The sequence below is a fragment of the Triticum aestivum genome, chromosome 7D (assembly GCF_018294505.1).
Source record: "Triticum aestivum cultivar Chinese Spring chromosome 7D, IWGSC CS RefSeq v2.1, whole genome shotgun sequence".
Classification (NCBI taxonomy): Eukaryota; Viridiplantae; Streptophyta; class Magnoliopsida; order Poales; family Poaceae; genus Triticum; species Triticum aestivum.
Window position 1 is genome coordinate 37440241 of NC_057814.1, and position 11746 is coordinate 37451986.

Sequence of the window (11746 nt, forward strand, 5' to 3'; positions counted from 1 at the left end):
CCCGGCGAAGAGTCATGAACCAGAGGCCGGTTTAGCTTTCTGCATACTGCATCACTTGTTGAAAACAATTATCCATTTGGGCATCAAAGCGCCTTAAAATAGGCTAGTTTAAACACTTGGTCTGCTATGCCATCGTGCATATTCACTTTCTTCACCTTCTTCTTGGACACAGGCGGCTAAATCCACAATTGACATGGGCTGCTTGCACGTGTCCTTGAAATTCTGAATAAACAGCCTTTAACTCGGCCCATGATCCAATGGAGTTAGCTGGCAAACTTTTCAGCCAAGTACGAGCTGTTCCTTCCAACATCATGGTGAAGTATTTAGCGCATGCCGCATCATCCACATCCAGCATCTCCATCGCCATATCATAGCTCTCAACCCATGATTCGGGGGGTAAGTCGGCAGTGTAATTGGGCACTTTACGAGGACCTTTGAAATCCTTGGGCAACCGCACATTACATAGAGCCGGGGTGAGACATGGCACCCCCAAAGAACTGAAAGCAACACCTGGTTCCACCGAAGTTGTTGGACGAACCAGAGTTAGCTGACGGGCCGCGTACTGCGCCGCTAACTCGGCTTCTCGACGTGCTCTGCCGTGATCCACCACGTCCTGAGCATTAGCACCACCGCCCGCTGGGTTATGCCCTCGAGGCGGGTTACGGTTCCGCGCACTGCTTGACACAGTCGGTTCTTCAATATGCCTGCTGTAACTCCGGCTTGGTCGGGGGGGGGGGGTGGAATGAATCCTCTCGCGGCTGTACGAATAAGCCTGCTGCTGAGTCAAAGCCGTCTGAAGGAGATCTCTAGCCCGTCGCGTCTCAACCGCTACTGGAGACTCGCCTTCGACTAGGAAAGCTGCCAATCGTGAAGCGGCGGCGACTATGTTATCCAACGGGTTATGTCGTGGTTTTGTCACGGCAGATGTCCTAGAGAAAGGACTTAGTCGTGGAGCCATCGCCACGGGTTAACTTAAAGGGGTTAAAGCGGACAAGGGACGCAAGAGAGTTTTATACTAGTTCGGTCCCTTACGATGAAGGTAAAAGCCTACGTCTAGTTGTGATGGAATTGCTGGGGTTTCGATGACCAGAGAGCGAATACGCTTTGCCCGAGTCTCTAGTTGTTGTCTGTTGTCCTTGAACCGCCGCCGGGTCTTCCCCTTATATACATGGGTTGACGCCCGTCGGTTTACAGAATCCCGAGGCCGGCTCATAATCGTGTCCGGCTCGGTCTCTGCTACTTCTATCTTACAACACAAGTTTACATATCAATGCCGGTTTACGTCTACAGGCCTTAAACCGGCTTTGGGCCCTGGGCCTCCATAAAGCGTCACCGTCTGTCTTCATGGACTTCAGATACAGATGAACTACTTATGGGGTTAACCCGGCCTCTCCTGGCCGGTTTACGCCCAGTAGTAATATCCCCAACATTAGGACCTAGATTGATTTGAACTGGTTGATGTCAATCTTCAATACTTAAGAAATTTTCTTCTTCAACATCTTCGCATGATCTTGTAAACCACCATGACATCATCTTCTAGGATCATGGTAAACCGCCGTGACGTCATCTGTTATTTAAAACTGTGTATAATCCACCCTCATTAATGAGCCTCCGACAATCGAGGCGACAACTCCGACTCATATCCAAAATTTAGGCTCCTCGATTTTCGCACCCGACGCTTATCTGTCTGCCCTTATAAATAGGGTCAGGGGGTCTTTCCATTTCCCCCCTCGTGCGTCTTCGCGTCGTCGTCTTCCTCGCGCCGACCGACCCTCAAGCTCTGCCGCCGCCGTCGTCCTTCGCCTCTGCTTCGACAAAGGCCGCTCATCAACCTGATCGTATCAGAGAAAAGCGGTGATCCTCCGCTGCTTCCTTCTGCACCAGTAAGTCCCTCTTCTTCTCGCCCTAGATCCGCCATTAGGGTTCGGTGTTCTTCATGGCTTGAAGCTGTTCTTCCTTCGGTAGCACCAATGGCCGGTTAGATCTGACTGTTTTCAGCGCCTTTTGTAGTTTAGACTCCTTTCTTCTTGTTAAGGCACCTGCTTGACATCCAACTCGTCTGAACTCACTGAACTTTTTGAGCGCTTGATATTAGACCAGAGTATATTTTGATTATCCAACGCACGGCAGATCTAAAATTCTCATGCCAAACTGTGAAACTTGTTTTTCCCTTCACTTATACATCTTTAATACCAGATTGGGCGGATTAACTTCACAGAAAAAATGATGACCCGGTAGATACCATTAGTCCCCTGTTGAACCGCCAATGCATTACACCGTTTCCGTTGTCAGACTCCGGTTTACGAATAACCAAATCCGGTTTATAAATATGCTTGTATCCTTATACCGTTGTATAGTTGTCCACTGTAAATGTTAAACCGGCAATAATCATATTTCAGATTTCCATTGTCATGGCGAAGCAAGTCTACAAATGCAATTGGGCTCCCTCTCGAGTAACTGATGAGCAGTTAAACAATCTTGTTAAAAACGGGCGCTTTAGCCAAGAAAGATGTCATTCACTGGAGGGTCCCTGGCCCGGAAAATCCTCCTACACCCAAGGACGGAGAGGTAGTCATGTTTGCTGACCATCTGAGTCGAGGTTTTAGCCCTCCCGGTTCGAAATTTTTCCGAGATGTACTAGCCAATTTTCAGCTGCGCCCTCAAGACATCGGTCCCAATTCTGTGACCAACATCTGCCACTTCCAAGTCTTCTGTGAGGTTTATCTGCAAGAGGAACCTACAGTCAAACTGTTTAGGGATTTCTTTCACTTAAACCGTCGCACCGAGTTCTCGGATGGACCCAATATGGAACTGGGCGGAATGGCGGTTCAGAAAAGGAAAGAAGTCACCTTCCCTCACCCCAAACTCCACAGTCACCCCAAAGAGTGGAACCAGACTTGGTTTTATTGCATGGATACATCTCCACCTAATGAAAACCCCCTGTCGGGTTACCGCCCTGAACGCCTGACAACACACATCCTTTTCCTTAGAGGTTGACTGCAAGAGAGAGGGCCAACTATGCTCCTCAATTATCAAAGCTTAGAGCCTTCATGGCAAATGGTTTGACAGGAGTTGATCTTGCTCGTTGTTGGATAAGCTGGAGTATTCTGCCCTTAAGCCGGCGCTCCGGTTTGATGTGTGAGTATACGGGGAGTTTGAAGGATGCTCAGGGGCACATTGACATTCAGCTCATAGATGCAGAAGTCACTGAGCCTGTAAAAAGATACTGAACGAACCGGAGGCGGTCTGTGCCCAAACCGTACTACTCCCTTTCAGCACCTTCAACAAACCACCAGCTGTAAGAATCATATAATCTTTTTTATCTAAAGTTGCTTCTGTCCAAATATTATGTGAAAGTGTGATTATTTTCTGACAGGGTGATGATCCGTTCTGGAACAAGAAACCATCACAAGACAAACCGGCGAGCCGCAAGACAAACCGGTCAAGCCAGTTCGTCCAAAGACCAAGGTTGTTAAAAAACCTTCCAAGAAAAGGACCACTGCATCCTCCGATCTACCAGCTGATGACGATGTGGGTAATCCGGAACCAGAGGTAGAACTTGACTCTCTTGGTTCATTTTTCGTACACCTCATTGACAATGATTATTATCAGGACGACGCTGAAGGCAGTCATGCTGATGATGTAGAGGTAATCATTCTTTCCTCCGATTCAGATCCTCTGCCGACATAAAAAATCCGTCGAGCAAACCGGAAAGTAATATTTTCTCACCCCCTTGCTTACTTGGACCAAAACTTTCTTTTGAAGACACAACAGCACGAGGCTCGCTGCACAACCCAGCACAGCGGCCAGGTAGTTACCTCCGCCAGTAAACCGAACAGTCCGGTTCGGAAATGCCGATCAGAGGTCTCTTATCCCATTGATACTTCATGCCCCAAAGCAGGTTGTTTCCGCTAGCCTCTTAACCCGTCTGATTCAAATTATCAGGGTACTTCTCACTCATCTTCTGGCGAGTCATCGGCCACAAAACTTCCACCCCTCAAAACGGTTCTTGGGTGACCTATACACTTGTTGTTATCCTTGATGTTGCTATTTTGATATACTGTACTGATCCTCATGTTTATTTTTCTCAGCGCCAAGCCCAGACCCAGCAAGAAAGCTCGGTTGAATAAACCGGCTGATGAAGACGTGGCTGTTGAACTGGCGAAAACTCGAGATCCTGAAGAGACCAACATTGATGCCATACTGAATGACCCACCGCCTCAAGATCATGACTTCGTTGCCGAGTAGGCAGAAATTGACACCACAAGCCATGCTGACTAGCCAACCAGCCCTGTCCGAACTGACAATAAACCGGCAAGTCCAGTTAAAAATACTGACAAATCGCCAACCCCAGTAACGGCTGATGATGACAAAGATGATGACATTATGATTACTGGCACTGGCCATACCGCTCCGGGCAATCCTGTCGCTTTGTCAAAACATACTGCCAAAGATGAGCTCTCTGCAATTGGCAAAGGCAAATGGAACGCCGATTTGTCAATTTATGCCCATCTGAATGCTCAAGACCTTCACTCTGGCTTCCTGAACCGTCTGTACACCATCCGTGACTATGAAGCCGCTTTGGTAAATATGATGAAGGAGCGATATGAGGTAACTTCATAAGTGTTTCTCTCTTATATTTAATTGCAGCTTATCAACTCCAGTAGCCCCCAAGTGACGGTTTAAGATACCAATTTAAATCGGGACTTAGTAACAATTTCATGTTTGCACCAATGCATCTTAACTTCACTGATGTAGCCCCCAAGGGCCGGTTTAACTTTATAAAGATGAACCGGGATTTGTAGAAGAATTCCCATATCAGCATTTTATGAGCAAATACACATTAGCCCCCAAGTGCCAAGCTTAATACTTGTATTGTGCCTGGGACTTGTAAAAATTTCTGATAAAGAGCAAATATGCATTAGTCTCCAAGTGCCAAGCTTATTACTTCTATTGTGCTTGGGACTTGTAAAAATTTCTGATAAAGAGCAAATATGCATTAGCCCCCAAGTACTAAGGGTATAACTTGTTATGTGCTTGGTACTTCAAATATGTACTATCAACTCATTATATATTTGTCTCTTTATAGGATGAACTGAGCAAGAAGGAAAGCCAAACCGCTGATCTGCAAGAGAACCTCTAGTCCCAACAAGCTGAAACTTCCGAAGCAAAGGATGAGCTGACGAGCGCTTTAGCCGCTATGGAAAAGCTAAAGGAGAGCTTCGCCAAGGAGCGGGCGGATTGGAACACAGAGAAATCCGCTTTGCGGAAAAGGGCTGAAGACACAGAAGCAGCTCTCAAACCGGTGGTAGACGAGCTGACTGGCGTAAAGCAGCAGATACATGCTATGACCGCTGCTGTGTTTGGTAAGCATCCTTGCTTTATACTTTCAACATATCTTCCCATGTGTTGCTGGTTTACTGACGTTTATAATGATGCAAGAACTCGTAATAGCCATCTGGGCTCTGACGTACAGAAGAAATTGAAAGCGGCCTATACTCTGATAGAGCAGGTGTATACCGGTGCGCAGCGGATCATCTGCACCGCTTCACACAATAAACCTCCTCCAACATTGATCAAGGACACCTTAGAAAGGCTATCCATGCTGCCTGCCTGGGTTGAAGAACTAAAGAAAGCTGCGGCAAGGGCCGGAGCTCTGACCGCTCTAACCCGGGCAAAGGCGTGGGTGCCTGATCTTGATCCGGTAGACGTGGCTAAAGGCTTCCGAAGCTTAAAAGAAGACGGATCAGAATTTGGCCAGGAGGATCTCCGTGCCATAAACCGGGAAGTACGTCCACTGGCTTGTCAATTGGCTGAAGAAGCTGATCTCTCATACTATCAGGAAAGTTATGATGACAAGAACAGACGGGTTGCTGCACCAATTCCGGAAGCGCAAAATCTGATCCCTCCAATCCGTAACCACACTTATGCCCCTAATATTGAACCGTCCACCCTTATAAGCGACCAAGCTGTGTTCCAAGCTTTAACTAGGATCGACTGGGCAACTGTTGACCTCCAGCCGCTGGGTAGAGACGAAGAAGATGAATCAGAGCAAGATGATCCGCAGCTGTCAGGTCAAGCTGATAAGCAATCATAATCCGGGGGCCGGTTTAGTCTTCCACGTGCTGCAATGCTTATTGAGAAACAATTATCCCTTTGGGCACTGAAACGCCTTGTAATAGGCTAGTCAAAACACTTGGTCTGTTATGCCTTCATGCATATTTATCTGCAACTGATGCGTGCTAATCCGCCATGCTTAAGATATGATGTTCATAACCCATAGCTATTTATTCAAGTTGTTCCTGCAGATAAGAAGCTTAAAGCGCCCTGGCGGTTTACCACTGGGCGGGTCATGATACCCAAATATATATATATATATATGTATATATATATATATATATATGACCAAGGTTGTAAAAGATAACCAAATATGGAAATATATAATACCTGTGACCTTTAGGCATAGTGTTGGCTAACCAACTGTGTAATGAGGGTAATAACCCTAATCCGGAGTAGAAGTAACTCCTGTTATACGATGCCGATTTATCAGAAAACCGTTCCGGGCTGTGATAAACACCGGTTTACTCTATACTGGTGACTTTGAGTCAGAACCAGACCAGGCTGATAGTCTCTGGATTATAATTTGATCGTGTACTGACAACTTGTAGTTGACAGCCTAACCGGGTTGATAAACACCGGTTTTAAAAACATCACAAATCTTATGAAACAAAGAAAACTTAGCAAAAGGCAAATAAAAACCGTTGTAGTCGAGGCTTTTCACGGGCTGCCAGGCCCCAAATTCGAGGCTTTTCATGGGCTGCCAGGCCACTGAGTTAAACCATTTTTGCAAAGCCTTTTAAGATGGTCCTCAATGCTTAACCAATCATCGTTTTAACTTGACAGGTTCAGGGTCTTCATTTTAGAGTAACTTGTCAAAGTTCGAAGGGTCATACCAGGTTTACCTGGGCGGAGTGACTTACTTAAATAGGCAGGTTAACCCGGTGTTTTAGGTGTATACACCAGGCTTCCAAGCCATGGCTTGATGGCCTGTTACAAGTGTAGATTCTGAGTTTATTTCGACAGCAAAGAATCCCCAAGCAACATTGTGAGCTGTGCTCAGTGGGTGCCTATGTTTGAGCTATTGTTTTACAACACCCTCTTTGGCCCCCGGATTGATGTGGCTTTGAGCCGATCAAGAGGTGTAGCTATGGTTCGGATACGACCAAGCCCCCAAGTGATGCTGTGGCATTGCGCCGATCAAGAGGTGTAGCTATGGTTCGGATACGACCAAGCCCCCAAGTGATGCTGTGGCATTGCACCGATCAAGAGGTGTAGCTATGGTTCGGATACGACCAAGCCCCCAAGTGATGCTGTGGCATTGCGCCGATCAAGAGGTGTAGCTATGGTTCGGATACAACCAAGCCCCCAAGTGATCTAATATAAAGCTTTGAGAAGCTAAATCAAGGGGTAAACCAGACGCCGCTTTGTAAGCTCCATGTAACCACACATGATGTAAGAAAAACAACAGATACCCCGCTTTATCTGAGGTTCCGTTTTATTATATTGATCATAATATATACAATGTCATAACATGTACATAAGCAGAGCCTGTAGCTCAAGTATAGTAGGGCCGAAGATGAGCAATATTCCACGGCCGGTTGGTCTCCTCCTCCGATTTATGCGAGTCTTTGCGCTCTCGAACATCGATTAGGTAGTATGACCCGTTGTGCAGATTCTTGCTGACCATAAAGGGTCCTTCCCAAGGGGGGATAGCTTATGCATATCCGTCTGATCCTGGATGAGCCGAAGCACCAAATCGCCTTCTTGAAAGGTTCTGGTTCTAACCCGGCGGCTATGATAACGACGCAGATCTTGCTGATAAATCACCGAACGGGCTGCTGCCATCTCACGTTCCTCATCTAACAGGTCAAGAGCTTCCTGCCGTGCTTTCTCGTTGTCAGTTTCTACATATGCCGGTACACGAGGCGAGTCATGACGGATGTCACTAGGAAGAACTGCTTCCGCTCCATAAACCATAAAGAATGGTGTGTATCCTGTCGATCTGTTGGGTGTGGTATTGATGCTCCACAACACAGAAGGTAACTCCTCAACCCAACAACCCGGTGTCCGTTGCAAAGGAACCATAAGCCGGGGTTTGATGCCTCTCAAGATCTCTTGATTGGCCCTCTCCGCTTGACCATTGGACCGGGGGTGAGCCACTGATGATACGTCAAGCCGGATGTGCTCACGTTAACAGAACTCCTTCACGGCACCCTTTGACAGATTGTACCATTGTCTGTTATAATGCTGTGTGGAAAGCCAAACCGGAAGATCACCTTTTTGATGAATTGAACCGCCGTGGCTGCATCACACTTACTAACTGGCTCTGCTTCCACCCACTTCGTAAACTTATCAACCGCCACCAAAAGGTGGGTTTTCTTGTCCTTGGACCTCTTGAAAGGCCCAACCATATCCAGCCCCCAAGTTGCAAACGGCCAGGTGATTGGAATCATCCTGAATTCTTGAGCCGGTACATGAGCGCGCCTTGAGAATTTCTGACAGCCATCACATCTTTTGACCAAATCCTCGGCATCAGCATGAGCAGTCAACCAATAGAAACCATGACGAAACGCCTTGGCCACCAAATATTTTGAACCAGCATGGTGACCACAATCTCCTTCGTGGATCTCACGCAAAATTTCACAGCCTTCCTCAGGAGACACACAACGTTGAAACGCCCCTGTCACACTACTATGATGTAACTCTCCATTGATACTAGTCATGGACTTGGACCGGCGGATTATCTGCCTGGCCAAAGTTTCATCCTCTGGTAACTCGCCCCGGTTCATATACGCCAGATATGGAACCGTCCAATCTGGAATAACATGAAGAGCCGCCACCAATTGAGCCTCCGGATCAGGAACAGCCAAATCCTCTTCACCAGGGAGCTTGACGGACGGATTATGCAAAACATCCAGGAAAACACTAGGTGTAACCGATTTACGTTGGGAACCCAGGCGGCTTAAAGCGTCCGCCGCTTCATTCTTCCGCCGGTCCACATGATGCATCTGATAACCTTTAAAGTGACCTGCAACAATATCCACCTCACGACGATGTGCTGCCATTAGTGGGTCCATGGAATCACAAGTGCCGGACACAGGTTGAGCCACCAGATCTAAGTCACCGAAGCACTTAACTCGGCTTAGGTTCATCTCCTTAGCCATCCGAAGACCATGGAGTAAAGCCTCATATTCAGCTGCATTGTTAGTGCAAGGGAACATTAAACGGAGAACATAACAAAACTTATCACCTCATGGGGAAGTTAATACGACTCCAGCCCCCGAGCCCTCCAATTGCCTGGACCCATCAAAATGAATAGTCCAATAAGTATGATCCGGCTTCTCCTCTGGCGCTTGTAATTCTGTCCAATCATTGATGAAATCCAGAAGTGCTTGAGATTTGATCGCCGTTCGTGGTATGTATTTCAACCCGTGAGGCCCGAGCTGTATAGCCCACTTAGCAATCCGGCCAGTTGGTTCCCTGTTCTGGATTATATCTCCCAATGGAGCAGAGCTGACCACCGTGATGGGATGACCTTGGAAATACTGCTTAAGCTTCCGGCTTGCCATAAAAACCCCATACACCAATTTTTGCCAATGTGGGTACCTCTGCTTGGACTCAATAAGTACCTCACTGATATAGTAAACCGGCCGTTGAACCGGATATTCCTTTCCGGCCTTCTTGCGATCCACCACAATAGCCACACTAACAGCCTGGGCGTTAGCTGCCACATATAGCAACAATGGCTCTTTGTCAACGGGAGCAGCAAGAACTGGCGGATTAGCCAGCTACTGCTTTAAGTCCTCAAATGCTTCATTAGCGGCGTCACTCCAGACGAAGTTATCCGTTTTCTTCAGCATTTGATACAAAGGGATGGCCTTCTCGCCAAGGCGGCTGACAAACCGGCTCAACGCGACAATCCAGCCTGCCAGGCGTTGAACATCATTGATACACTTCGGTTTAGCCAAGGAGGTTATGGCTTTGATCTTTTCCGGATTAGCTTCAATTCCCCTGTTAGACACCAAAAAGCCCAAGAGCTTGCCTGCAGGTACGCCAAAGACACACTTGGCCAGATTAAGCATCATTTTATAAACCCGCAGGTTATCAAAGGTTTCCTTCAAGTCATCAATCAATGTCTCCTTCTTCCTTGATTTTACCACAATATCATCCACATAGGCGTGAACATTGCGGCCGATCTGTTTATGAAGACAATTCTGCACACACCGTTGATAAGTCGCCTGGACACTCTTGAGCCCAAAGGGCATGGACACATAGCAGAAGGCTCCAAAGGGAGTTATGAAGGCTGTCTTCTCTTGATCCTTAACTGCCATTTTGATGTGACGATAACCAGAATATGCATCCAAAAAGCTCAAATGCTCGCAACCCGCCATAGCATCAATAATTTGATCAATACGAGGGAGGGCAAAAGGATCTGCTGGACAAGCTTTGTTAAGGTCTGTGTAGTCCACACACATACGCCAAGTGCCGTTCTTTTTAAGGACCAGCACCGGATTAGACAACCACTCAGGATGGAATACTTCAACGATAAATCCAGCCGCCAAGAGCCTGGCTACTTCTTCTCCAATAGCTTTGCGTCTTTCTTCATTGAACCGGCGGAGAAACTGCTTGACCGGTTTATATTTGGGATCAACATTGAGAGTGTGCTCAGCGAGTTTTCTCGGTACACCTGGCATGTTAGAAGGCTTCCATGCAAAGATGTCCCGATTCTCACGGATGAACTCGATGATCGCGCTTTCCTATTTCGGATCCAAGTTAGCGCTGATGCTAAACTGCTTGGACGAATCGCCAGGCACGAAGTCAACAAGCTTAGTCTCATCAGCCGATTTAAACTTCAGGGCCGGATCATGCTCTGTAGTTGGTTTCTTCAACGAAGTCATATCCGCCGGATCAACATTGTCCTTATAAAACTTCAACTCTTCCGTTGCACAAACCGACTCGGCATAAGCCGCATCACCTTCTTCACATTCCAGAGCAATCTTGCGGCTCCCATGCACAGTTATAGTTCCCTTGTGACCCGGCATCTTGAGCTGCAGATAGACATAACAAGGCCATGCCATAAACTTAGCATAAGCTGGCCGTCCAAATAGGGCATGATACGGGCTTCTGATCTTCACCACTTCAAAGGTCAAGGTTTCTGATCTCAAGTCATGCTCATCTCCAAAAGCCACCTCCAGAGCTCTCTTACCAACAGGATATGCCGACTTACCAGGCACCACACCATGGAACACCATATTGGACGATTTAAGATTTTTATCTGTTAACCCCGTGCGACGAAAAGTTTCATAATAAAGGATATTGATACTACTCCCTCAATCCATGAGTACCTTAGTGAACTTATAACCTCCCACCTGAGGTGCCACCACCAGAGCCAGATGACCCGGATTGTCAACCCGGGGTGGATGCTCTTCTCTACTCCACACAATCGGCTGCTCGGACCAGCGCAAATAACGGGGCACTGCCGGTTCAACGACATTCACCGCCATTTTATGAAGCTTCTGATCGCGCTTGTCCAAGCTAGTGGTGAAGACATGATACTGCCCACTATTCAACTGCTTCGGGTTGCTCTGGTAACCCGACTGCTGCTAATTGCCCTGATGATTATAGCCACCTTGGTTATCCTGATTACTTTGATTGTTATGTCCACCCTGATTACCGTGGAATCCTG